This window comes from Emys orbicularis, chromosome 2 (assembly GCF_028017835.1).
Source record: "Emys orbicularis isolate rEmyOrb1 chromosome 2, rEmyOrb1.hap1, whole genome shotgun sequence".
In the NCBI taxonomy this organism is placed as follows: domain Eukaryota; kingdom Metazoa; phylum Chordata; order Testudines; family Emydidae; genus Emys; species Emys orbicularis.
Window position 1 is genome coordinate 70,910,794 of NC_088684.1, and position 27,172 is coordinate 70,937,965.

General features: G+C 44.0%; 1 protein-coding gene across 1 annotated transcript in view; it reads left to right on the plus strand.

Annotated features, from left to right (window-relative positions):
* The first annotated feature begins 739 nt into the window (after window positions 1-739).
* The window catches only part of RB1CC1 (RB1 inducible coiled-coil 1), a 183,621-nt gene continuing 157,188 nt past the window's right edge, over window positions 740-27,172 (plus strand). The window contains exons 1-2 of the mRNA XM_065397745.1: window positions 740-782; window positions 25,646-25,766. The gene's annotated coding sequence lies outside the window, so the exon portion shown is untranslated. The remainder of the gene's footprint in view (window positions 783-25,645; window positions 25,767-27,172) is intronic.

The following is a 27,172-nucleotide window of genomic DNA, read 5'->3' on the forward strand; positions in this document are numbered from 1 at the left end:
GCCTCAGTCCCACACCTCCTAGCCCACTTCACCAGGGCTCGGTCCCACACCCCATAGCTCCCCCACGCCGGGCCTCAGTCCCACACCCCATAGCTCCCACACCCCATAGCCCCCCCACGCCGGGCCTCAGTCCCACACCCCATAGCCCCCTTCACCAGGGCTCGTTCCCGCACCCCATAGCCCCCCCCACGCCGGGCCTCAGTCCCACACCCCATAGCCCCCTTCACCAAGGCTCGGTCCCGCACCCCATAGCCCCCTTCACCAGGGCTCGGTCCCACAACCAGTCTCTTGCCTGCACCACCGCCCCCGGGCCTCGCTCACACACCCGGCTGCCCCCTCTCCGTGGCGCTCCGTTGCACGCACATGCCGCTCTTTCCCCTCAGCTTCTCCGAGCCCAGCCGCTTCCTCTTCAGCATCCCGCGGGGCCCCTCCCGTCAGCCTTCTCCTTCCTTCCGCCTCCGCTCTGTCCCGCGCTCGTCTCCTCTCTATGGTTCCCCTCCCGGCTTTCCCTTACCCAGCGTGCACTGCGCCGGAAGAGAGTGACGACAATAACAAACAGCGGCAGCGGCTGCGCCAGGAGGACGGTGGTGGGGCTCGAGCGGCGCCCGGAGTCCCCCAACCGCCTCTCCCCCCGGGTCCGGCGCTTTCCCAAGCTCCCGAGGGAGCCCCCGACCGCGCTCTGCTGGGTGCGTCCGGAGCCCATCGGCCGGACCCCGCCGCAGTGAGGAGCCGCTGTTGCCGGTCACCGCAGGATGGTGCGCGGGGCCGCCTCGCCGCTGTGGGTGAGTGTTGCCCAGGGCGGGGGGGAGCGGGACCGCGGAGCCCCCCCCCTCCTCTGCTGAGGGGAGAGGGAGCCGGGCAGGAGCTAGTGGGGGGAGGCTGGTGGGGCCTTGGCCCTGGGATGGGGGCGCCCCCTCCCCGCAGGCTGGTGGGGCGCGGGGGTGAGTGGCTCGCTGGGCTGCGTGGGCCTTTCCCCAACAGCGCGCCCGGCTGACACCCGCTGGGCGCAGCAGAGAAAGAGCGAGTGGGGCTAGAGGTGGGATCCCTCCTCTGCCTCGGGGGAGATGGAGCGGGGGGCTGCCCTCAGAGTGACCCGGGGACTAGCGTCTCATTGGGGAGGGCTGGGGCCGCCCCGCTCCTTGGCAGAGGCTGTTTGTAAACAGCGCGAGGGAGCGGGGCTGGCCGGGCGGGGCTGTGCTCTCTGTTCCCTTCCCACCACTATCGGGAAGGGGATTCGCCCTGAAGTTACTACAGAGAATGACTCAGCCTGTCCATGCTTCTGTGCCTGCCTTTGACAACAGTCAACCCCGGTAAGAAGTATTAGGTCTGCGAGCGTGCTGTATCTTCAGCTTCTGCTGTGATCCACTTTCTAGGAATCACATGTTATCTACTACTCTTTCACACTGGATTCTTCTTGTCATTACTTCTTAAAAATACTTTCAAACTATGAACTAAACAGTGTAGACTCAAGTTGAATTTTATTTTTACCTTGTTTAGGGTTCATCTGCTCTGCTTTCTTGTGACTGTTACTACAAATGATTGGGAACAGATTTTGCAGAATAAGTTATTTTGTAGTTAGTGAGTAGTTGAGCACATTTAAAGTTAAAAAGGAATAATATTTTTTTACATTTACCAATTTATGATATTTCAGAATATGTTAGTGTTATATTTTGTAAAACAAATCTTTACATTAGACTTCCTCATAGCACCCTGCTATAAACCCCTTGCTGAAACGTAGGATAAAGTCATTGCTTATTGCCAGTAAAGGCCCTAATTCTGTGAACACTTATGTACACACTGAACTTTACTAATGTAAATAGTGTACTCATGTTAGGAAAGTTAAGCACATGCTTAAGTAATTGCAGTATCAGGACAGACTGAACAGATTACTCTTTACACCAGCAATCTGCTCTTCTTTAATGTAATACTGTTGTTTGTATATTGGATTTTCATAGCCATACTGATGTCTGACCTGAAAGCACCTTCTGTCCCTGCACTGGGCAGTTATCAAATCAAGTGCATTATAGATTTCACCTTTCATATTAATTTAAACATTTTGATTTTTAAGTACATTTTGCTTAACAGTTGACAACTTTTGAGACTTTTTAATGGGAGATTTGAATGAACTGTGCTGAGATGTGAACTTCACTGAAGTGAATGCAGTTACAACACAGATAATTGATATATGTTAAGACTTAAAAATCTGCTTGCCAATGGCAGGTTAGGAAGTTTTCCTTGAGGAGTGTGGGTGCCTAATTATGCTATTTATGCGGAATGTAAGCATTCATTTTAAAAACTGTTTACAGTCCTTGCTGCTAACCTTCCAAATATGAATCAATTATAAACTGATTTAGTGTGACTTTCGTCAGTCTGTAGACAAACTGTGTCAGCGCGTTTCCTGCTTTTCATGTGCCTGCTTGGGAGAAGTAGAGCAGAATCCGGCCGTGGAGTTCTTAATAAAGGAGGAGGAGGAGGATCGATAGTAAGTAGCTGAGAAGAGCAGAGTAACAGAGACACTTCCCTACCACTACACATAGATGCACACACAGCGGCCAGGAAACTTTAAGAGAAGGAAGGGGGCAATAAGGAGGCTGGAGAAGGGATAAAAATCTACTTCTTCCTTTCATTAGCTAAAAGTGGATGGGGGGGCATAATATTTATCTGACAGCTGTCAGCCAGAAGCTGATATGAAAGATTAGCACCCTGGTGGAAATCCCACTGCCCTCTTCTTTCCCACCAGCACAGGCGTAGCAGATGGGCTGGGCTTCTCACCAGGTTATTACCCTAGATCTTGCTGGTTCAGCCCACCTGTACGTACCAGGTAGCAAACCCTGAAGATCAATTAAAAATATTTAATAAATATAGCTCCTTTCTCCCCATCTCACGGTGCATACTGTGTCTTTCTATGTACATCTTCTAGATTATAAGCTTTCTAGGGCAGGGACTGCTCTTGACAAACATATTGTCTGCTCTTAAACAATAACAATGCATAGAAGAGTTAGAGCATAAATCTTATTTCAGTTTTCAGCGCTGTTCTGGAGGGGCTGCCTCTAGAGAGGAGGCTGTTCTCCATATCCATTCAGTGTTTAGCTTGTCTGCTGCAATTGCCATTAAATGGGTAAATTGAGATGTGGACACTTAAAAGTTAAATGAGTGGGTAGTGTTTGCTCATGTAAGTCTCCAAACAGCCATCATATACTCTTGGTTCCTACCAAATGGTGTTCAGACCTGTGATCTGTATTAATACAGTAAAACTGTATTAATAAAACTCAGCTGTTCAAATGAATTTGAAAATGGACAAGTTGAACTCAGTCTTCTTGGAAATCTGTACGTTTTTGTTATACCATTTTGGTTTTCACCTTAGATGATGGGGTGAGGCATTTTTCATTTGAAAACTTTCTTTGGTACATGTTAGATATTTTTTACACTGGTAGTGTATGAATAAATTGGAATTGAAAACAGATTGTATTTTCACTAGAAAACAGTATGGGATAGAAATGGAGATTCTTTCCAAAGTTGTTAGATATTGTTCTTATTTGATTAATTGGATAGTTGAGATGTCTTCCATTATCTTGGAAAAAATCAAAGTAAAAACATTTTTCCCACTGTGAAGCTAAGTTTTGATAAAATATCAGATGCTTTGAGCACTTTGTGCAAGTCCCCATTGTTGGTGAAGGCTTGTCATGTATTTAAGTTAGTGGTAATTACATATGCTAAAAAAGAACATGCACTAATGAAACAGGAAGGAAATGAGACATTTAAAAGGAGGACAACACATAGTTTTTCATCCAGTCACCATATTTGGCATAAATGGAAGGTAGCTACATTTATACTTAGTGTTCTAAGTGCTATCTGTAGATTTCAAAACATTTTACTATCCTAATATCAGGGATGTTGAAGGAAGTTGTGGCACAGGGGAGTTAAGTGATTGTCCAAGAGAACATAGGAAGCCAATGGTGAAGCCAGGATTAGGATGCCTTATCTACTACATTTTGAAGTACATTACACATGTAGTTAAGTGCAGTATCACACCATGAGCATATTGCACTAGTCTGACTCTATGATCTGCACTGACTACCTGTTGAATTCTGTGTGGAATATGGTTCAATACCAGCAACTTTATAAAGTCTTAAATGCCTGAGACCTACTTACTGAACTGGACCTCTTTGGTATTTAAAAGAAAAAGAAAATAAAGGGTGTGTTCTTGGAAAACATTTTCTGAGGACTTATTGGATATATTTTATGTTTTAGTGGTATACCTGGCCACACAGTGGAGTAAACAAGATTGTACAGGCTTGGAAGATTTCACATTTGGGGAAAAAGCACAGAAGTTTAAAACTGTTTCTAACTTTTGAGTTGTAATTGCTGCAGGTTATTGTTAAATATGTATGGAAAGGGAATGATTTCATATAATATGAATTGTTACCTCTTTTCCTTGTAATGAGGGAAACCAGTGGAGAGATGAAATACAGACAGTGTTTGCCTCATTAGAAATCCTCACATTTGTAATTATTAAATGTGCAGGAGATAGACTAGATGATCATGATGGTCCCATCTGCCCCCTTAAAGTCTATGAGAGTGGGAATTTTGGTGGAAGTATTGAGTCTGCTTGAAAGAGGAGTTCCCTGTTGGGTGAATAGTGATATTATCAGGATGCTTCTTCAGAAAAGCTGCAAAGTGCTTATTTGGATGGTGATCTGTTGCACGAACTCTTGGCCACTAGTGGAAGGAATGTAAGGAACAATGGTGCCATAAACTGGAGATTGGATTCTGTTTCCAGAGCTTGGGTTTGTTCATGGATGGCAAGGGGAGATGAGGCAATATGAAAACTTAAGGCATATATTAGAATTGAAAATTGTATTCCCATTTCCTTTGGTTTTTGTTTGTAAATTTAACTCTGTAAAGGAAGGTGTCAGTGGAGAAGAATCCTGGCCTTTGTTTCTTGTGATTTAATGTGTGGTTGGTAGTCAGTAAGATAAGTTATTTGATAAAGGATGAGGCCTCTCACAGTATATGCATCTGTGTAATGTTTTAGGACTTGTTTCAGTGCATTTGGTGCCTGCTGGGTGAGAATGTGGTATACCCAAGATAAGTGGATCCAATTCTAAGTGTGTCCATCTTGTATATAAGAGTTCTGAGATGGAGTTAAAATGAGACTGGTTTTAGTATATCCGTTTCTCCATGGTATTGTGGAGTCTCCATAAAGTGCTGGTGCAGTGATAGTACTCAGTGACATTTACGTCAGCATAGGTTACCATCTCTAATTTGAAGTTGAGAGCTCTTTGTCAGGGCAGGTCCTACTCTGATGATCTGCCCCCTAAGTCTAATATGACCTAAGCATATTTAGAGGACTATGAGGGACAATACTGTTCCCCTGACAAACCATGTAGTTATTGGTTTGGAATACTGTACTCAACCATTGATGAAGTGATTCCTAGGTACCATCCTCCCTGGGTTCGGCTTCACAGGTCATCCTCATTTACAGCAAATCTGCTTTTGACAATGAAGCAGATTGGAAGATAGCTAGATCACTAGGGACAGAAGTCTTGAGCTGAAACCAATTGTGAGAGGGAGGGTTTCTTTTGTTTTAAGTCTTAATAGCTTGGGTTTGGGGGAGGCAAAAAGAAGGTATAAAGGCCTTGATCTTGAGGGTTAGGTTTTTTTTGGGTGGTAAGCAGCTTGTAAACTGAGGCTCAATCCAGATAGAATTTAAGTGATGCTGGGTTGGTTGGGAGAGCAATTAGGAAATAACATGAGGATTGTATTTTTCCCCCTTGAATGAAGGTGTATGTCTGCCTTTTGTTCAAGTTTGCTGTGTAGGATTCTGGTAGGATTTCCTGGTTCTATTAGATGATCAGTGGAATCCCATTAAATTCTTAATTTTGTATATTTTTTTTAAATGTTGTTTTTATCACAGGAGACCTGGGGGTGGGGTACTGCCACTACGGGGTCAGGTAGGAAACCCTGGGGGTGGTTGGCAAAGCAAGCACACCACAGCAGCAGCTCCAGTCCTGTGGGGCTGGGACTGGCACCCTACTCCAGGCATTGCAACCTGGCACATGGTGCCACAGTGCCACTCATTCAAATTTGGCCAGTCCACTCCTCCCATCATGACAGAGGGGCAGACAGGCCAAATTTGACTGAGCAGCAGTGCAACACAATACATCAGGCCACAACATCTGGAGTGGTGACAAGAGTTGCCACTGTGGTATAAGTTTTTTGTTTTATCTTGTTTTTATTTTGTTTTAATATTAAGGTGTTCATGCTTTTCCTTAATGTGGAGCTCTAATGATCAGATTATCTGTCTTCCTTTTATGTATGTCCAGGAAGTTGCCTTTCTTTTGGATGCAGTTACTGCAGCTTTCATCCACACCTTCGTCAATAGAAGACTTTATCTGAAATATATTGGGAAACTTAAATTGCTGCAAAATGCAATAGCCTCATTGTTAGTGGAGTTTCCTCCATAGGCATGGGGTCTGGCTTTGTGATCTTCACTGACTCTGGATTCTGTGTAGAATGCAAGGTTTCTGGTATTGACCTATAAAGCCCTCAATGGTCTCAGACCTACTTACATACAGGGAGAGGTGGTCTTAGATAATATTTCTACAGTTGTGATAAGCAGAGATGCATGAGCTGGTATAAAAAATAAATAAAGAAAACAAGGTGGGGGAGGGAAGGAGGTTGTTTGGAGAGTGTTTTCTGAGGGCCCTTTGACCTTGGAACTAGTTTTTCACTCTTGTGGGGTGGGGGTACCCTGTCCAGTGAAGGGTGAGTTCACTCCATGATTAAGTCCGTTGGACTGTTCTTGGCCTCAGGGCTCTAAGGCCTAGCGGCCAGAGTCAATAGAGTCGCCCTGGATCTCAGGGCTGTCAGGCCTAGTGGCCAGTGGGCTGTCACCTAGGATGACCTGGGCCCTCCCTACTCCACTGGGTCTCAACCCAGGGCCCTAGCAGTGGCAGAGTGTTCCACCACTGAGCTAGCAGGGCTCCGACCTAAACATGCTGGTTTCCCACAGGACTATAACTAGTCCTCCTCGGGCCACTTCTTACCATGACTCTGGGAGTCATCGTTGAGACATCATTGGGGTCTCCGGGCTTCTCAGTGGGTGCAGTTCCCAGTGCTCCCGGTCCCTCTCGGGTGTCCGCATGCACTTGGGTGTCTGTCTGGGTTTCGGCACCTCTGGCTTCCGCAATCAGGGGTTCCAGCTGTTCCCGGGCTGGAGACAGCAAGGATCATCCTTCCTCCTCAGCAGTCAGCCCAGACTGAGCTGGGCTGCTCTCTCTTATAGAAATGCTTCACCGTGAGCATGCCCAGTAGAGATGTGGGGGCGTGGCTTGCTCAGCCCATAGCGAGGACTTAATCCTTCCCTGTCCAGTGTCGGGTGAGTTCACCCCATCACATGAAATAATGCAAATGTGGTGATTTTTATGGTTCTGCAAAGCCATATCTCTTCCTTAGTTTACTGAAGGACACAGGGAGAAGTTATTACAAGGGCTGGTGATGGAAAAAGAGTATTGTTTAAGTCTTTAAACTGCTTCTGCTTTTTTTTTTTTTTTTGCTGGTGTGGTCAGATGAAACTTGCACTATTATGAGGAGGGAATTTTTGTCATGTTTTTAAAGGATCTAAACCAGGGGTCGGCAACGTTCGGCACGCGGCTCGCCAGGGTAAGCACCCTAGCGGGCCGGGCCAGTTTATTTACCTGCTGATGCGGCAGGTTCGGCCGATCGCGGCCCCCACTCGCCGCGGTTCGCCATCCCGGGCCAATGGGGACGGCGGGAAGCCGCGGCCAGCACATCCCTCGGCCCGCGCCGCTTCCCGCCACCCCCATTGGCCCGGGACGGCGAACCACGGCGAGTGGGGGCCGCGATCGGCCGAACCTGCCGCATCAGCAGGTAAATAAACTGGCCCGGCCCGCTAGGGTGCTTACCCTGGCGAGCCGCGTGCCGAACGTTGCCGACCCCTGATCTAAAGCGTCCCTGTGTCCTTAGTATGAAGCAATAGATACTGTCTTTTATTTTATTCAAATTGAAATAAATACACCTCTACCCCGATATAACGCGACCCGATATAACGTGAATTCAGATATAACGCGGTAAAGCAGTGCTCCGGGGGGGCAGGGCTGCGCACTCCGGTGGATCAAAGCAAGTTCGATATAACACGGTTTCACCTATAATACAGTAAGATTTTTTTTTGGCTCCCGAGGACAGCGTTATATCGAGGTAGAGGTGTACATCAAATCAAACTGAAGAAATATGTTTTCAGTAGCAATCAGCAAAGTTTGAAGAAGCAAATGAAATGAACATTTGATTTCCCAGTCCTTGACTAAAGTAAAGGCTTTTATAGTACAGCTAAAATACAAACTTAGCTCAGAATTGACAATACTGTATTCCTATAGTTTATCTCCACAAGGATTTGAGGCACTTATTCTAGAGTTCAGCATATGAAATTGTACCTCAGTTCTACCGTTATTTTCATAAAACTAACACTTTATATGCTTACATAATTGGTTTGTTCATGTTATCCAGCACTTGTGTAAAGTTTCGTTTTGTTTTTCATAGATTGTGTGCACCCTATAGGAGTTTTCATACACATGGGATGATTTACTCTTGGTATTGATTGTGAAGCATGTGTCACCTGTCTGCCAGTGGGCCTAAATATAGGAGGTGGTTCAGGATGAAGTTTCTCCATATTATTCTTTGTGAACATAGTGTTACTTCTTTCTCAACTCTTGATGTATCTGTTAAATTAACTGGATGCAAACTTGTTGATTTTAGTGTAAGTAAGTGACAACCAGAAAAGTAGCTCCTTTGTATACTTCGGGTAAGCTTCAATCTCTCGTGTGGGGCGGAGGGGGGAAGGAGGTGACAGGAAATGTGGCATACTAATATTAGTATCACCTTCACTCTTCTCTCACAATGAACCTGATTTTTAAGCAACCTTTTAACTTCCTTCCTGTCTTATTGGAAGCAAAGCAGCTCTCGCAGAAATGATATGGCCGTGTGAAACTGAGTAGAATTTTTTTGTCATCTTTGTCAATTCACTCTACAGCCAAAACACTTCTGCTCAACTATGAAACTGTATGGTTTCTGCTACTGTCTCTGTTCTGTTATAGTGTGCAGTCCGATGAGATATATTGATCATGCCATGGATAAATATTTGAGGTGTGGGAACACTATATACCATCTTAAATTGCCATCCCTATTTATTTTGATGAAAGAAAAGTATTTAGACAGTTCTCCTTTTCTGTCATGGCAACTCTTTGGGATTAATGGAATTATTCATCTTGATGTTGTAGTGTACATTTTAAAAATAGATTTTCAGTTAATTAAACCTTGTTTAGGTCTTTAAACACATTATATTTGTTTATGTTTTTTTGTATTGCTAGCTGGTATCAGTCCCGAGATACTGTAGAAATGGGTGGTAGGTACCTACATAAAAACATTTATACAATAGAATTAAATGCCTCACTTTTAGATGGAGGACACTACGGTCAGGTTTACACTATAGGGTTAGTCTCACTGATGTCAGTCCTCCACTATACCAACCTAATGATTCCACATCCATAAGAGGTGTAGCGCATAGATCAATGAAGTCAGGGTGACGCAGTGTCTGTGTAAACACTGCATTACTTTCATTGCCTGTCAGCATTGCGCAGAGCTCACAGCTGTGAGCCCCACTGCTGGGTGCTGACAGCTCGGGCTGTCAGCCACCCACTTAAATCGGTGCAAGCGCTCCTGGTGGGGACGCACACCACTGGCAGAAGGAGAGTAGTGTGAACGTGAAAAACTACAGTAATTTATTGCAGTGGCTGTCGGTTGTCCTAACATAGGTTGACTTAATTGTGTGGTGTAGACAAAGCCTAAAAGGCATAATTCCTTGTTATGCTTAATGCTTTACAAAAAAGACAGGTGCAGGTGAACATATTATTCCAAAAAATATTGACGCATTTAGTGAATTGGAGTACAGATTGCTATTGTGTGCAGAAGTCACAATTTCAGTTTTGTTTTACTTAATCTGTATGTCTCCCTTATTTTGTTGTGTTCATTTTTATAATGTCACAATCTAATTTACAAACTTCTCTTACATTTGTTATGCTTAATTGTCAGTCTAATCACTGTTCTGCTCATAAACTCAGATTTGTTCGGTTATTGTAATAGTTGGATTGGGTACTTCAGATGTAATACATTCTGATTGAAGGGGATTTGTTAATTTAGGGAAGTAAATGGTAATTTTGGTCAAAACAGGGACACTGTCAGCTAAAAATTCTCATTCCAGTCTGAATTTTTTTACCTACTGATGTTCAGTTAACACCAAGATATACTCTTAAATGGAAGCTATCAGATTTTTTTGTCATATTATTTATTTTTTACTGAATTTGTACTGTCATAGACCAGGACCCCATTGTGCTAAGTGCTTTACAAACACAGAACAAAAATGGTTTACTTTCTGCATTTGACATCACTTTTTATTACCACTTTCACTGTTTCCCTTGTATAGTTAGTTGCTTCTGATTTTGTGGGTCTTTCACACAGCAACTGTGGAGGAAAATAACATTTTCTAAAAAGGGACAATATGACTATAAAACCAAACCAAAATATTCCTTGTGAAGAATCAGGGACAAGTGTAGTATCTGCAGCTGAAATTGACTAGATTTTTAGTTGACAGTGTCCCTGTAATGGATGTCAGTAGCTCCTTAGCTATTTTTAAGCTACCTGAAACTAGATGTACCTTAAAATAAAATAAAAACACTTGCAAACTTGTGTGTGTTTTGAGGTCCAGTGAGGTTGAAGAATACTAAATTCCTTGCTTGAATTTTTAGGTGTCTCCATAGATTGCTGCTATCATGCAAGCCAATATGTGTAATTGACTCTAGTGTGATAAACTTGAGGTATTTGGTATGGAATAATGTACTTCTGTAAAGAGCTATGGGTGATGCTTAGCTTGATGTATATACTAAGGGTTCATGAGTCTCCATGGGATTTATACATACTGATAGTATTTTTAAATCTTGTTCCTTTACTTTCTCTGCCATCTGCTGTGCTTCCATTCTTGGGTAATCAAGTGAAATTTATTAAATATAATTCTTTGAAGTTTTCTAGTGCTTCGGGGCAAGTCTTTTAGTAAATTGTGCCTGATTGTCAGAATGCAGAAATGTAGCAGAGAGAGAAAACAGTCTTAAAAGTAACACTCCAAGCGACCCTGAATTCAAACCACATTTTAAGCAGCCCTTAATTATCAAGGGATCTTAGACTGTGAATTAGACAGACACTGGAGATTTTAAAGAAAATTAACATAAAGACTCAGTGCTATGGAGTTAACCGTCTGTGCCATGGTTATTCTCTAGAATTGAAATGGTGCCATCTTTTGTTCCCTTCTAGGAGTTTTCACCCACTTTCCCAGCTAACTTCAAGTGTCAAAGTCAAGATGTACTTGAACTCCTTTTTTTTTTTTTTTTTTTGATGTTACTTGCAGAACCATTTGCAAACTTTTTGACCAGATTCTACAAGTTGTAATTCTTTTCCAGAGAGTTTGTTTCCACATGCAGTACCTTTCCATCAGTGGATAATGAGTCAATTATTTGAACTAAGCCATCTGAAGGAACACATACTTGAATATACCACGCTTTACAACAAGTTAGGAACCTCAGTTTGTCATTGGAGAGAGAAAAGGGTATATTCTGGCAATGCTTCTGAGGTGATAAAAAAAGTGTGGTTAAAAAAACAAAATGCTCCATCAGCCAGCTGTGAATCAAAGATCATACCCACACAGGAGAGGAAACTGCTTATTTGAATGGTTAAAAAGGGTAAAGTAATTGAAGGGAAAGAACATAATTATATTAGAGCAGGGAGTGTTTCTCAGTGATTAAAACACATCAGAAATCCAACCTGGGTTTACTTCCTGACTAATGTGGTGTCACCTTTTAGTAACCATTTACTTCTGTGCCTGTTTCCTCAGTTAAGAAGTTTATTAGACAAAAGATGTGTATTAGAATTATTTCAGTGTCTAATTCTAAAAGACTAGCATCCACAAGCTCGCGAACGGGATTGGATCACATTCTTTTACCAAAAATGGATAATCTGTCTGATTTTAGTTTTGTCATCATATTTCTATGAAACTATGAATATTGAAAATACTGTCCAAAATAAGCATATGAAATGTTAACTAGAGTGGAGGAGCATAAAACTCCAGGGATCACTTCAAAGAGTAGCTATATAGTCAAAAATAGAATGGCTACAGAAAGAAGATACAAGTAGGATATTTAAACTCTAGAACAGTCAAGTAGTACATCATCATCATTATGGCAAATCCCAAAGGACATGGCCTCCTTGCAAATTCAGTGATTGATCGCTGACAAGGTGCTTAAAGGTAGTCTGGTTGTACATTTGGTTTATATCCATCAATGGCAATCTTGATGCCCCCATGATAGCCAGCCACATATCAACATTCCTTGGTACACAGGTTTGGGATTCATTGGTCTTCCATTCGAATGATATGTTCATCCCAAGAAAGCTGCTGAAACTGAATCAATGCTGAAGGAGGTGATTCCTGTGTTCAACTTCAAATATCCTAATAGCTGATCTTGTCCTGCCACTTGATATGAAGCAGTTGATGAAGACAGTGAGACTCAAAAACATCAGTCCAGTATTCTTCAGCTTTCCTCAGTGCCCACATTTCACTTTCATGCAATGGAGTTGGTATAACTGTTGATTTATAGTGCCTCAGCTTTGTAGCAAACTTGATGTAATGACATTATCACAAAGGCTGGTGAAGGGCCCAAAATGTGGCAGCTGCTGCTGCTATATGCATGTTCAGATCTTTTGAGCATCCTCAAGCTCCAGTGTCCATGACACTGCTCAAATACTTGACAGCTGCCACGTGCTGGATGTCCTGTCCAGACGGATTAATACTGAGCTGGTTGTGATATGAAGCTGGAGACTGCTTCATGGTAATGACATGACACTTTGTTTTATCTGGCTTAATAACCAGTCTAAGGCATGATGCTTTTGCTCAACCAGAACGGCCATAACCTGCAGTAATATACTGAACTGAGCCAACAAGACAATGTCATTGGGGTATCAAGATATCGAACAGAATGATGTTCAGTTGAATGTTACTGACAGCTGCCTCAAGTTTATCCATCAACTAATTAGTGCTGATGTTGAACAGTGATGTTAACAGAAAACAGCTTTTACACACCCCTGTGGAGTCAGGGCCAATAATAAACAATAATACACATGATACTTCAAATAGTACTGCATACCTCTAGACAAAAACAATATTCAGTCAAGTGAAAAATCAGCAGACGGATACAAAAGAATTGAAAGAAACTGAAGAGAAGGTTGTCATAGACTTCAGTGAAATCAGTTTTAGCACTATGTTAAGCTCTAAAACCTGTCACATCTGTTCAATTTTTATTTTTTAAATAAGTGACACTTTAATTTCTCTGACACCAGTACTTTAATAGAAATGGCAAATTGGAATTTAGCCATTTGGGGAGAGGGTGCATGCATTCAGCAGGTGAGGAGGGAAAAGGAGGGAAATAACTGGCTGAAGTACCTAAAGGCCCTGTAGTGAGCCGGTGTGGCGCCCCTCCGTCCCGCATAGGGCCGAACTTCCCCTAACCCCAACGTGGGCGGAGCCACCGGGTCTGGCGCCCGCCCCTCCGAGGTCACGGCCCCGACCCGGAAGTATAAAAGCCCGCCGGCAGAGCTCAGTAGAACCCAGGCCGGCAGAGAGAGCAGACGTCCCGGGCCGAGCTCCCGCTTGGGAGACAGCCGCAGGCCGCGAGCCGCCGGCTACCCCACCGCGCCGGTCGAGCCTACCTCTCGCCAGCTACCTCGAGGAGGACTGGCCAAGCCTGCCCCGGACCAGCTACCTCGAGGAGGACTGGCCAAGCCTGCCCCGGACCAGCTACCTCGAGGAGGACTGGCCAAGCCTGCCCCGGATCAACTACCCCAAGGAGGACTGGACAAGCCTGCCCCGGGCTAGCTATCCCGAGGAGGAGCCAAGCCTGCCCCGGGCCAGCTACCCTGGTGGAGAGCTGCCGGACCGGCCCCCAAGCCCCGCACCCGAGGAACCGATGCTGCTGGACTGGCCCGAACCCGGCGTCGCCAACGAGGTAGGCCCCGAGGGGGGACACGGAAGTAGCCCGGGGGTAGCCGACCCCGGTCAGGCTGCAGAGGCCTGTGAGCCGATGTCAGTGTGTTTCGGTCAGGATACCCCACTGACCAGCAGCGGCAGTAACCGCTGTTAGGGCCCCGGGCTGGAATGCAGTGGAGTGGGTGGGCCTGCGTTCCCCCCTGCCACCCCCGCTCAGGGGTGGCAGGCTTCCCCCTCACCCAACGCTCAGGTGTAGGAGCCTGGGCTTACCTTAACTGTTTGTCTGCTCAGCCCCTGCATCCAAGGGCCTGAGCTGTGACTGTTTGTGCCCCGCCCTGCTCCAGGGCCTAGGCCTCAGAGCTAACTGTTTGTCTGCTCAGCCCCTGCCTGAGGGCCTGAGCCCAGAGCTAACTGTTTGTCCGCTCAGCCCCTGCCTGAGGGCCTGAGTCCAGAACTAACTGTTTGTCGCTCAGCCCCTGCGTAAAGGGGGCCTGAGCTTTGACTGTCTGGGCTGTAGTGAGCCGGTGTGGTGCCCCTCCGTCCCGGAGGGTAGAGCCCCGGCGCGACCCTACTACAGGCCCCATCAATTTAATATCAAAAGGGAAAGAAAAAATTAAACTTTCTTCTATGAAAGAAAACTACTTACAGATAAGCCAGGTTGCCAGCAGGTTAAACATACAGCAGAAAAATTCTTATAGTACATTCAGGTACCGGAAGCACAGAGAGAGGTCTTGGAACATTAAACAAACCTGATCCCCTTACTTTTATGGACTAAAGTCTGAATGGTGTACCCTGTGCCATTAAGGTGGCTTTTGTTAAGTAACACACAATGTGGTATTTTATAAAACCACATATACTTTCATATATTTAGGCTTGGAAGATTTTTGTCGGTAAATGTTGATTTCATGTTCTGCACACACTGATGAAAAATATTTCCATTTATGGTAATCAATGTGTATGGATAGGCAAATTAAGAAAAATGGTGCTTTAGAACTTATTAGAGTTTAAGGATTTATACTTCTCATATTTTGACATGGGATGCTGACCACTTGTGTTTTAATGGTTATAAAGCGTTAATGTTTTGAATCTCAACATCTACTGTCATTAAATAATTGACACTCCCCCATCATTTACCTCAACAGTCAAAATTTAAATAGATAAAAATTGAAAAAAACTTAAAAATAAACATTGATATTCATCAGATTTATAATTTGACCCTTTTGATTGACAGCAAAGAGGAATTGGTAATTATCAGAGTGGACATCTGCATTTGAAGACCATAGTTGGAAGATAACGCACACAAAAGTGAAGTTATGAAACTAGTAAAGGTGGAAGAAGAGCTGTTGATTGACGTTTCTGGAGAGATGCTGAATCTGACGAAATAATTTGTGTACTTGGGAGGTACACTTAGTGCCATTGCAGAGAGATCTGGGAATTGAAAAGAAGAACCAAGTGTGCATCAGCAGCTGTGAAAAAGGTGTCAGGAGTACTGTGGAACCAGCAATTAAAGTAACATATTGAAAGGAGAAGCTTATATTGAAGGGGTGGCCAAATTAGTGGCTCTCCGAGCCACATGCGATAATCTTCAGATGTTCGAGAGCCGGAATACACTACTGAGGGGAGCTGGGGCTCGGGGCTTCAGCCCCACTCCTGCTGAAGCCCCATGCCTCGGCAGGTGCACCTTGTAGGGATGAAGCCCCGAGACCCTCCTCCCCACTGGACAGAAGCTCCTACCTAACCACCCCACTGCAAAGCAGAGGTCCCAAGCTCCCCCCACCCCAGTCTGATATTTGGAGAATGGGCTTGTGAGCTGAACTTTAATGGTAAAAGAGCCACATGTGGTTTGTGAGCCAGAGTTTGGTCACCACTATTATATTACGTTTTTGTCCCTGCCTGCTCTGTGGTTTGTAAACAGTGGGTCTTATGGAGATGGAAGAAAAGATGCAGGTCGTAAAACTGAGGAGAATGGCAGTCAAGTGGAGGGTAGACAGATTGCATTGAAGAAATTAAAAGGAAGGTGAACTTGGGGTTCTAGGTGATTGACAGGCTGAAGAGCACATGTTTGAGGTGGGTTGGATGTGTAATAAGAGTGGGAGAAGAATGACCAGCAAAGAAAGCATGGGAGGAAGAGGGTAGTAAAAGAAGATGTGGAAGACCAAGGGTACAAAGAGTATGTCTACACTACGAGAGTAGTTCGATTTTACTTAAATCGAATTAGTGGAACCGATATTACAAAGTCAAACGTGTGTATCCACACTAAGAACAGTAATTCGACTTTCTGAGTCCACACTACCGGGGCAAGCGTCGACACTGGAAGCGGTGCACTGTGGGCAGCTATCCCACAGTCCCCGCTGCCCATTGGAATTCTGGGTCGAGTCCCCAATGCCTGCTGGGGAAAAAAATGTGTCGAGGGTGGTTTTGGGTAACTGCTGTCATTCAACCTTCACTCCCGCCCTCCCTCCCTGAAAGTGCCGGCGGGCAATCAGTTCGCGCACTTTTCTGGTGAGTGACAGCGCGGACGCCACAGCACTGCGAGCATGGAGCCCGTTGCGACCATCGCTGCAGTTATGGCCGTTGTCAACACCTCACACCTTATCATCCACCTTTTTCAGAGGCAGATGCTGAGAAATCGGGCGAGGAGGCTACGGCAGCGCAGTGAGGACATTAAGTCTGAGAGGGGCACAGACCTCTCACAAAGCACGGAACCCCGCGCCGTGGATATCATGGTGGCAATGGGTCATGTTGATGCTGTGGAACGGCGATTCTGGGCCCGGGAAACAAGCACCGACTGGTGGGACCGCATAGTGCTGCAGGTCTGGGATGAATCACAGTGGCTGCGAAACTTTCGCATGCGTAAGGGAACTTTCCTGGAACTTTGTGAGTTCCTGTCCCCTGCCCTGAAGCGCAAGGACACCCGGATGCGAGCAGCCCTTACTATCCAGAAGCGAGTGGCCACAGCCCTCTGGAAGCTTGCAACGCCAGACAGCTACCGGTCAGTCGCGAACCAATTTGGCGTGGGCAAATCTACCGTGGGGGTTGCTGTGATGCAAGTAGCCAACGCAGTCGTTGAGCTACTGCTCTCAAAGGTAGTGACCCTGGGAAACGTGCAGGTCATCATAGATGGCTTCGCCGCGATGGGATTCCCAAACTGCGGTGGGGCTATAGATGGGACTCACATCCCTATCCTGGGACCGGAGCACCAGGCCAGCCAGTACATTAACAGAAAGGGCTACTTTTCAATGGTGCTGCAAGCACTGGTGGACCATAGGGGACGTTTAACGAACATCAACGTCGCATGGCCGGGCAAGGTTCATGACGCTCGTGTTTTCAGGAACTCTGGTCTGTTTAGACGGCTGCAGGAAGGTATTTACTTCCCGGACCACAAAATAACTGTTGGGGATGTGGAGATGCCTATAGTGATCCTCGGGGACCCAGCCTACCCGCTAATGCCCTGGCTCATGAAGCCTTATACAGGCGCCCTGGACAGTGAAAAAGAACTCTTCAACTACCGGCTGAGCAAGTGCAGAATGGTGGTGGAGTGTGCTTTTGGACGTCTCAAGGGGAGATGGAGAAGCTTACTGACTCGCTCTGATCTCAGCGAAACCAATATCCCCATTGTTATTGCAGCTTGCTGTGTGCTCCACAATCTCTGTGAGAGCAAGGGAGAGACGTTTATGGCGGGGTGGGAGGTTGAGGCACATCGCCTGGCTGCTGATTACGCCCAGCCAGACAGCTGGGCGATTAGAAGAGCCCAGCGGGACGCGCTGTGCATCCGGGAGGCTTTGAAAGCTAGGCTCCACAGTGAGCAGGGTAACCTGTGACTATTAAGTTTGTTTAAAGAGAAGCTGAACCTGCCCCCGTTTCTTTACCCAGTTAAAGTTGACTATCCTCTCCAGTTACATACCCCCTTCACCCCGTTTCCCCCCTTCCAACACACCTTTAAAAATAAAATAAATGGAACTTTGTTCATTAACACAGTTTTCTTTATTAAGGGTTTCGTGGTAAAGGGTTGAAACTGGGACGCAGACTGTGGTGGGGAGCGGGTGTAGTGATGGAAAGGACTCTTCTAAACTCGAGGAATGACAGGCTCCTGCTCCTAGAGCAGTCCGCAGTGGTGGACTGGTTGTTTCAACGGAGCCTGCCACCCCTCCTTTTCGGGACTCTGTGTGTGGGGGCTATGTGACTTTGTGGCGGGGGAGGACGGTTACAGATCCCCTGCTGCGTGGCTCTGTCATCCAGGCTAAGGACCGCTGCATAAGATCTGTAACCGCCCTCCCCCGCCACAAACTCACATAGCCCCCACACACAGAACATGAAAACCACCTCCCAGACTGACCAGGGTGCCTAGTGACTGCAATGTGTGTGTGACCTGCTGCGGAACCTGCCCCCGTGTCTGTACCCTGGTAAAGGTGACTGTCCTCTCCAATTACCAACCTCCTTTTCCCCCTTCAAACACACTCTCCTCTAAAAGAACCTGACAGAAACAGTAATTAAAAGAAACGTATTTTTTATTAACAACTACACAGGTAGGGGATGACACTGGGACAGGAAAGGACTTATCAAAACTTTGGGAATGAGAGCCGTCTGGTACTTGAGCAGTCTGCAGGGGTGGAGTGACTGTTTTCACGGCCCCTGCCGCCCCTCCTTCTTGGGACTTTGGGTGAGGGGGGGATGGGACTTTGTGGCGGGGGAGGGCGGTTAGAGATAGAATGTAGTGGGGCTCTGTCCTCCTGCCTCCGGTCCTGCAGAACATCTACAAGGCGCCGGAGCGTGTCCGTTTGCTCCCTCATTAGTCCAAGCAGCGTTTGAGTCGCCTGTTGGTCTTCCTGCTGCCACCTGTCTTCCCGTTCGCTGTGTGATCGCTGGTATTGCGACATGTTCTCCCTCCACTGGATCTGCTGTGCCGCCTTGGTTCGGGAGCAGCCCATAAGTTCTGAGAACATCTCGTCCCGTGTCCTTCTCTTTCGGCGCCTAATCTGTGCCAGCCTCTGGGAGGGGGATGCCGGGGTAGGTCGGGAGACACTCGCAGCTGTGGGATGGGAAAAAGGGAGTGAATTCCTCACAAAGATACATTTTTGTGAACAATGAATAGTCTTTCTCTGTGAACAAGACCATGCACAGCACCTATCACATGCGCACTCAGGACAAGGTCGAATTTTCGGCCTTCCCATTCAGTGCCTGGGGTCTTGGAGTACAGATCACACAAGCAGGGCAGGACAGCGGAATTCGGGTAGCAGGCGGACATGGTAAGCCGTAGACTTTTTGGCTGCTGAAAGCTTAATTTATAGCAGTGCCCTCCTTTCACGTTCAAAGCAATGCCCCTAGCGTTGGCCAGTTCCTGCTGCCGGCAATCCGGCCAGCATGAACTCTGCCCCTGTCCCGCCCCTGTCCCACCCCCCTCGCGGCTGTCCCCGGGAAAGATCCCTGTATGCTGCCCCTGTCCCGCCTCCACCGCGTGGCTGTAAACCGCCGGTTACAGTTATGTAAAGGAACAGGCAATCAGTCCCAATACTAACATTCCCCTAATTTAAAGCAGGTCACCGTGAGTGATATCACTCTGATGAGGATCTCGGACACTGAGAAAGACCGCATGCTGCGTGAATGCCAGCAAAAACCAGGGCCGTATGCGGCCATGCTGTGCGAGGCACTGATCCCGGAGTACTTGCTGATAGCCTGGCGCGGAAAAGTTTCCTACCATGGATGCAATAAGGCCGCTCTCCCCAGGAACCTGATGCAAAGGCTTTCAAATTACCTCCAGGAGAGCTTCGTGGAGACGTCCCAGGAGGATTTCCGCTCTATCCCCGGACATTTTGAGATACTTTTGCAGTAGTTGCACTGGCAAGGACTAAAAAGTAGAGCGCCTAGGGCAAAGTAATCATGAAAAACCCATTGTTAATATTCCATTCCTGTTCTGTTCAAAATAAATGTTTACACGTTTAAAACACTTACCGACTGATCCTTCCCCTGATTCAGGGTCACGGTTAACGCCTTGGGAGGGTTGGTAGGGGATCTCCGTGAGGGTGATGAAGAGATCCTGGCTGTCGGGGAAATCAGCGTTGTATGCGCTGTCGACTGCCTCGTCCTCCTCATCTCCTTCCTCATCTTCCCCGTCCGCGAACATCTCCGTGGAAGCGGCCGTCGACAATACCCCATCGTCAGAGTCCACGGTCAGTGGTGGGGTAGTGGTGGCGGCCGCACCTAGAATGGAATGCAGTGCCTCGTAGAAACGGCATGTCTAGGGCTGGGATCCGGAGCGTCCGTTTGCCGCTTTGGTCTTCTGGTAGCCTTGTCTCAGGTCCTTGATTTTCACGCGGCACTGCGTTGCATCCCGGCTGTATCCTCTCTCCGTCATGGCTTTGGAGATCTTCTCGTAGATCTTCGCATTCCGTTTTTTCAATCGCAGCTCCGAAAGCACGGACTCATCGCCCCACACAGCGATCAGATCCAAGACTTCCCGATCAGTCCATGCTGGGGCCCTCTTTCTATTGTGCGATTGCATGGTCACCTCTGCTGGAGAGCTCTGCATCCTTGCCAGTGCTGCTGAGCTCGCCACGATGTCCAAACAGGAAATGAGATTCAAACTGGCCTGACAGGAAAAGGAATTCAAATTTTCCCGGGGCATTTCCTGTGTGGCTGGTCAGAGCATCCGAGCTCAGACTGCTGTCCAGAGCGTCAACAGAGTGGTGCACTGTGGGATAGCTCCCGGAGCTATTAGCGTCGAATTCCATCCACACCTACCCTAATTCGACATGGCCATGTCGAATTTAGCGCTACTCCCCTCGTCAGGGAGGAGTACAGAAATCGATTTAAAGAGACCTCTATGTCGAACTAAATAGCTTCGTTGTGTGGACGGGTGCAGGTTTAATTCGATTTAACACTGCTAAATTCGACATAACCTCCTAGTGTAGACCAGGCCAAAGACTCCATGAAGAGAAGATTGAAGAGAACAGGAATTATCCACAAAAACTCCAAGATCTTTCTTGAGTTGTAAAAGCTAATTTAGATCCTATAATTTTGTATGTACAGTTGGAATTATGTTTTCCAATGTGCATTACATTGCATTTATCAGTATTGAATTTCATTTGCCATTTTGTTGCCCAGTCACCCAGTTTAGTGAGATCCCTTTAATCTTCACAGTTTGCATTGACCTTAACTATCTTGAGTAATTTTGTACCGCCTGAACACTTTGCACTGCGCTGTTTAATCCCCTTTTCCAGATCATTTGAGTATGTTGACTAGCACTGGACCTAGTACAGATCCATGGGGGATACCACCACTTTTTACCTATCTCTGTTCTGAAAACTTGCCATTTATTCCTACCCTTGCCAGAGGATGTTGTGAAGGCCAGACTGTAACAGGGTTAAAAAAAGAACTAGATAAGTTCAAGGAGTATAGGTTCATCAGTGGCTATTAAACAGGATGGGCAGGGATGCTGTCCCTACCCTCTGTTTGCCAGAAGCTGGGAATGGGCAACAGGGGATGGATCACTTGATGATTACCTGTTCTGTTCATTCCCTTTGGGGCACCTGGCATTGACCACTGTTGGAAGACATGCTACTGGGCTAGATGGACCTTTGATCTGACTCAGTATGGCCGTTCTTATGTATCGTTTGTTTCCTATCTCTTAACCAGTTACTGATCCATCCCTCTTATCCCATGATTGCTTGATTTGCTTAAGAGCCTTTGATGAGAGGCCTTGTCAAAGTTTTTCTAAAAGTCCAAGTATGCTATATCCACGGGATCACCCTTGTCCACATGTTTGTTTACCCTTTCAAAGAATTCTAGTAGATTGGCGATGCATGATTTCATTTTACAAAAGCCGTGTAGACCCTTTCCCCTACAAATCATGTTCATATATGTGTCTGCTAATTTTGTTCTTTACAATAGTTTCAACCAATTTGCCTGATACTGACGTTAGGCTTACCAGCCTATAATTGCTAGGATGGCCTCTGGAACCTTTTTTAAAAATTGGTGTCATGTTAGCTATCTTCCAGTCATCTGCTACAGAAGTTTGATTTAAGCAGTAGGTTACATACCACAGTTAGTAGTTCTGCAGTTTCATATTAAGTTCCTTCAGAACTCTTGGGTGAGTACCGTCTTGTCCTGGGGACTTGTTACTGCTTAATTTATGTATTTTGTTTCAAAAGCTGTTCTATTGACTCCTCAGTCTAGGACAGTTCCTCAGATTTGTCACCTAAAAAGAATAGCTCACGTATGGGAATCTCCCTCACATCCTCTGCACTGAAGACCAAGGCCAAGAATTCATTTAACTTCTCCACAATGGCATGTGTTCCTTAAGTGCTCCTTTATCACCTTGGTCCTCCACTGGCCCCACTGATTGTTTGGAAGTCTTCCTGCTTCTGATATACTTAAAAAAATGTTGCTGTTAATTTTTGAGGTTTTAGCTTGTTCCTCTTCAAATTCTTTTTTGGTTTGCCTAATTATACTTTTACACTTGTTTTGCCACAGTTTATGCTTCTGTTTTCCTCATTAGGATTTGACTTCCAAATTTTAAAGATGCATTTTTGCTTCTAACCACTTCTTTTTACTTCGTTTAGCCATGGTGGCACTTTTTTGGGCCTCTTACTATGTTTTTCATTTGAGGTGTACATTTAATTTGAACCTCTATCATGGTGTTTCTAAAAAGTTTCCATGCAGTTTGCAGGCATTTCACTGTTGTGACGGTTTTGTTTAATTTCTGTTTAATTAGCTTCCTCATTTTTGTGTAGTGCCCCTTTCTGAAGTTCACTGCTACTGTGTTGGGCTTCTTGGTGTCGTTCCCCCCACCCACCATAAGGCTATTCAATTAAATTATAGTATGGTTGCTATTACCAACCGGTTCAGCTATATTCCACTTCTTGCACCAGATCCTGTGCTCCTTTTAAAACTTAGCAGCAAACATGTACTGCTTAATTTTTTATTAAATGAATTAAAAAGATTGCAATAGATTACAGTAAATTTAGACAATAACATAGATTGTCATAATTTAATATTTTAAAATAGGTTTATTTTAAAAATCCTGTATTTAACTTAAATAAAAAATAAATTAATCTGTTTTTAATCGATTTTTATCCACCCTGAAGTGGATAAGTACAAAAGCAGAGTTAAAGTTTCTATAGCAACATCTAACTTTAAATGTAATGACACTTGTAAATTAAAATCTCAGTCTTAAAGGAGCTCTGACAACTTGAGTTTTAGCTTAAATATATTTTTAAAAAGCTCCTAAACACCCTAAAACTAATAATAATCCACTGTAAATAGTTGTATTTAAACACGCTTACTCCCTACAGAATTTGAAATTCAAATTTTGGTGTGCTAGGAGCCTTTAGCTTAGATAACAGAGTCAACAAAGCATAAAGGGACGCAGTGCATTTCTGAATTTTCACTTTCAATAAACTAAGGTTTTAGCAACATAAAATTGTTAACTTTACATTTAATTTTCATGTTTATAATGTCATTTAAACTGATTATACTCATTGGTCTTTACCATTATTACATGGGCAGAGGAAAGGGAAGGAAGGAAGGATGGACCTAAGTATAGCATGTTTTTTTTTGTTTTTTGTCATGCTTGGGTCTTCCCATTCACCTTTCCTGTCTGCAAAGAACCCTTTGGCAAATCAACAGGGGATTAGAAACACCATTTTGTTTTTAAAAAGGAAATTTGTACATGTTTTTTTAAATGTTGGGCTATAAGAAACTTGAATTATTCGAAATGTATCAACTTAAAAAAAATCAAGTTGGCAGTGCGCCTTTAAAGCTGAACTATGGAACTTCGTATTTGTTTCTCTCTCCATTATCCAGAAGGGCAGTAATCCAGTTTCAACTCATGAGCCTGGAAATGATTTGTAGTCTGAAAGGATGGTTCAGGCAAAATCAAGACAATGGAACATGGAGATTCTGCACATATAGCACAAATGGACCAAAAAGTTACTTCAGTACCATTTACATGTTAAATCAAGCTTGGAATGCTATGAAAGCTATAGTGTTATAGAGTTATTACAAAAAAGTTGGTATTGTATGCCTGTAAGGAGGCTTTTACATCAGCCAGTTTTTATGGATGCAAAAGAGGGTTTTGTTGATTAGGTGCAGTGATTAATTTTTGCCAGGACTGAGCCCCGGCACCTCTAGGCTTGGTAGTTCATAGCCCCGGCAACTCTGGGCTTGCTGCATCAGTTATGAATGTAAACAAATTACTTGAGCCCCAGCGCCATTTTCATTACAAATTAAGCACTGGTTGGTTGGGTGGTTTTTGTTTTGTTTTCAATAAGCAGTGTTGAGCTAAGTCAATTAACTTTCCAAATGTGCTAAATGAAATTAATAAGCTTTAAAGAACTCTGTGACAAAACAGTTAACTGCATCTCATTAATCATCTCTAAAATTGCCTCAGCTTTTCAGAGTTGCCACTAAATAAAAAATAATCTGCATCTTGTAATATTTTGAGTATCTAAACATATTTAATAATTGGACTTTGACTGCAAATTCACCACACAAAATAGTGAAAATGTTTTGCAGGAGATCTAAATATAACTTGGTTAATTTGTGTTTGATTTTTTTTTTCTTTTAGATGCTGTATTCTTGTATTGCTTTGGGTAGCTTTTTCTTTTTGTGGGTTTTTTTTTGGTATTCATGTTTTTCTATCTTCTGTCTGCTATAGCCAGTGTTATGTTTAAATTGTAGCTTAGCCATTAAGCTGAATGGCATGATTTATAACTATTGTATTTTGTCTGGTAATACAAATTCCCATCTTGTATCTTCAAGATCTCATTTATAGAACTCTCCTGATCACAAGTTAGGCTGTGATTGTGCTGTGCCTTCAGTATCTGGTCCTAGCCCCTGTTCTGTTTTTGTCTTTCCACTTTGTGTTTGTCCCTTCCCTTCTCTTTCTGTCACACCTGTGATATCTCTTCTGCTGATAGGAATGCTAGTATAAAGGAAAAAGGTAAGCAATCAGCACTAATAGTAAAGGTGAATTAGATTTTTAAAAACACTGTTTTTATTCTGTGTAGTCTTTTTTTTTTTTTTTTTTTTTTTTTTAAGCCTGAGAGTGCCCATTTAAGTATTTTAGGATAATGTAGTGAAGCAGTACTACTAGAAGAAACACTTGCATATTTTATATTTAAAATTTAACCACTGGTTCTCAGTTTCTTTAGAATATTTCCCATTTCCTTACTTGTGGAAGAATCCCCTGGATATTGAGTTCTCTGCTCCTTCTGTATCTATAATGTGGTGGTGGTTTTTGTCTCAAGTTTAATTAAGTAGGTCTAGCATATGTAACAAAATTTTTGTTTTTACACCAATTGACTAATCTTAAGTTAGTCTAACTCTTTTTGTAGTTACTGAAAAAATTCGTTGAAAGTGTAATACTTAAAACAAACATTAAGCAAAATGTCACAAAATTAGAGTAATTAAATGTTCTTTATAACATAGATACATCAATTTGCTCCTGTGAGGTGCAGCGCTGGCAATAAAAACTTCTTCATTGTTCAGTTTTAACCAAACATTTTATGGATATTCCTAATTACATTCTGTATCTTTTGTTTGCAGGTCTTTTACTCTCATTTTGAACAGTCATGCCATTCTGTTGCCAAAATCAACTGAAGCAAATGTGCACCTTGTTATCCTGCTGTGTTTTAAAGAAGGTGGTAGCTCTGTATAGCTCCTGAAGGTAATCCTTTTTCCCCCCTTGAAGTTGGTAACATTTTTTTTTTTTTAAGTTAATTCTACTACATGGTGATGTGTGATAGTTAACCTATAGATTGGCATATTTTTGGTTTGATCTTGGCAATGATTTTTTTGTTGTTGTAAATATAAAAAATAGCGATACTAGCTTTATCATTAAGAATTATGAAAGAATTCTGAGGATGAAATTAACCCCTGTGTACAGGGGCAGCACAAAGCTTTTGGCCCACTTACCAAGTGAGTGCCACTTAAATCTGCAAAATAGGACTTTTCTTCCACATAAGCGTTGAAGAAGCCTTGTACTAGCCCTTTGCATAGGGATGAATTTCATCCTAAGAGAATAGATGATGTTTAGCACTATTAGCTTTTTCCATACTGAAACATCAGAGGATAACAAATCATTCTTAATTCCTGCTGGGCTTTGTTTTGACTGTTTTGTCTAGCAAGTTTGTGTTTGTGTGATTTATAGAAACAGTTTTATATTCTTCATCACTGAGATTCAGATATGGTCAAGGTGAAAACCACTTATTGTGATAACTTGTTTATGGGCACTGATTTATAATTAAGTTGAATTTTTAAGATTTGGAATTATAGCAATGATTGCTAGTCCATTCTTCAGATTCCACCAGATCATTCCACAGTCTAACAGTTTTCCTGAGACTGTACTCCTCTTTCACCAGTGTAAATTAGCACTACCTGGGATTAAATTAGTGGAAGTGAGGGGAGAATTGGGTGATCTGTATATAACATTGTTGTGTTGCTTTCTACCTAAAAACAATGGTTTAGTCTCTGAACCCCAGAGGTGAAAATAGAGGTCTTGACTAGTTTGTGTATTTCCTATAATGTATATTTGAAAAGGTGGGGAGAGAGCACAGCTCCAGAATTTAGAAGGAAGATTTTTCTGAACTTTTCCAGAGGTAGTCTTTTGAGTTGGTAGCTATTTTATTTGTTTGTTTGTCTCCCCCATCCTCCATTTCAATTTCTATTTAGTCTGGTGCCTTTCCCACTCTTCCATTTTTGTTTGGCTCCTTCTGCTCCTTGTATTTTATTTTCAGTGTCTGTAGTATACAAAGGGAAGCGCATTTTGCTTTGGAATAACCTGAAGTTTTAATTTAAATCAATAGTTATATTGCCATATCCCTCTGTTTGGACACACTTATTCTAATATATTAGTGGCTTTTTTAGGTTTAGCTTATGTCACTTGGAAAGAAATTTAAGCTAAGCTGAAAAAAGCCATTACTATGCTGCAATAAGTGGGGTTATATACTCTTATAACTAGTAAAATTCTTCCAGGTAGACAAGACCTAACTTTCCAGAATTCCTCCAGTGGCAGAAGAGCTTTTTTCAATGTGTTTGAAATTACTCCTACAGCTGTTTACTGGCTCAAAATTG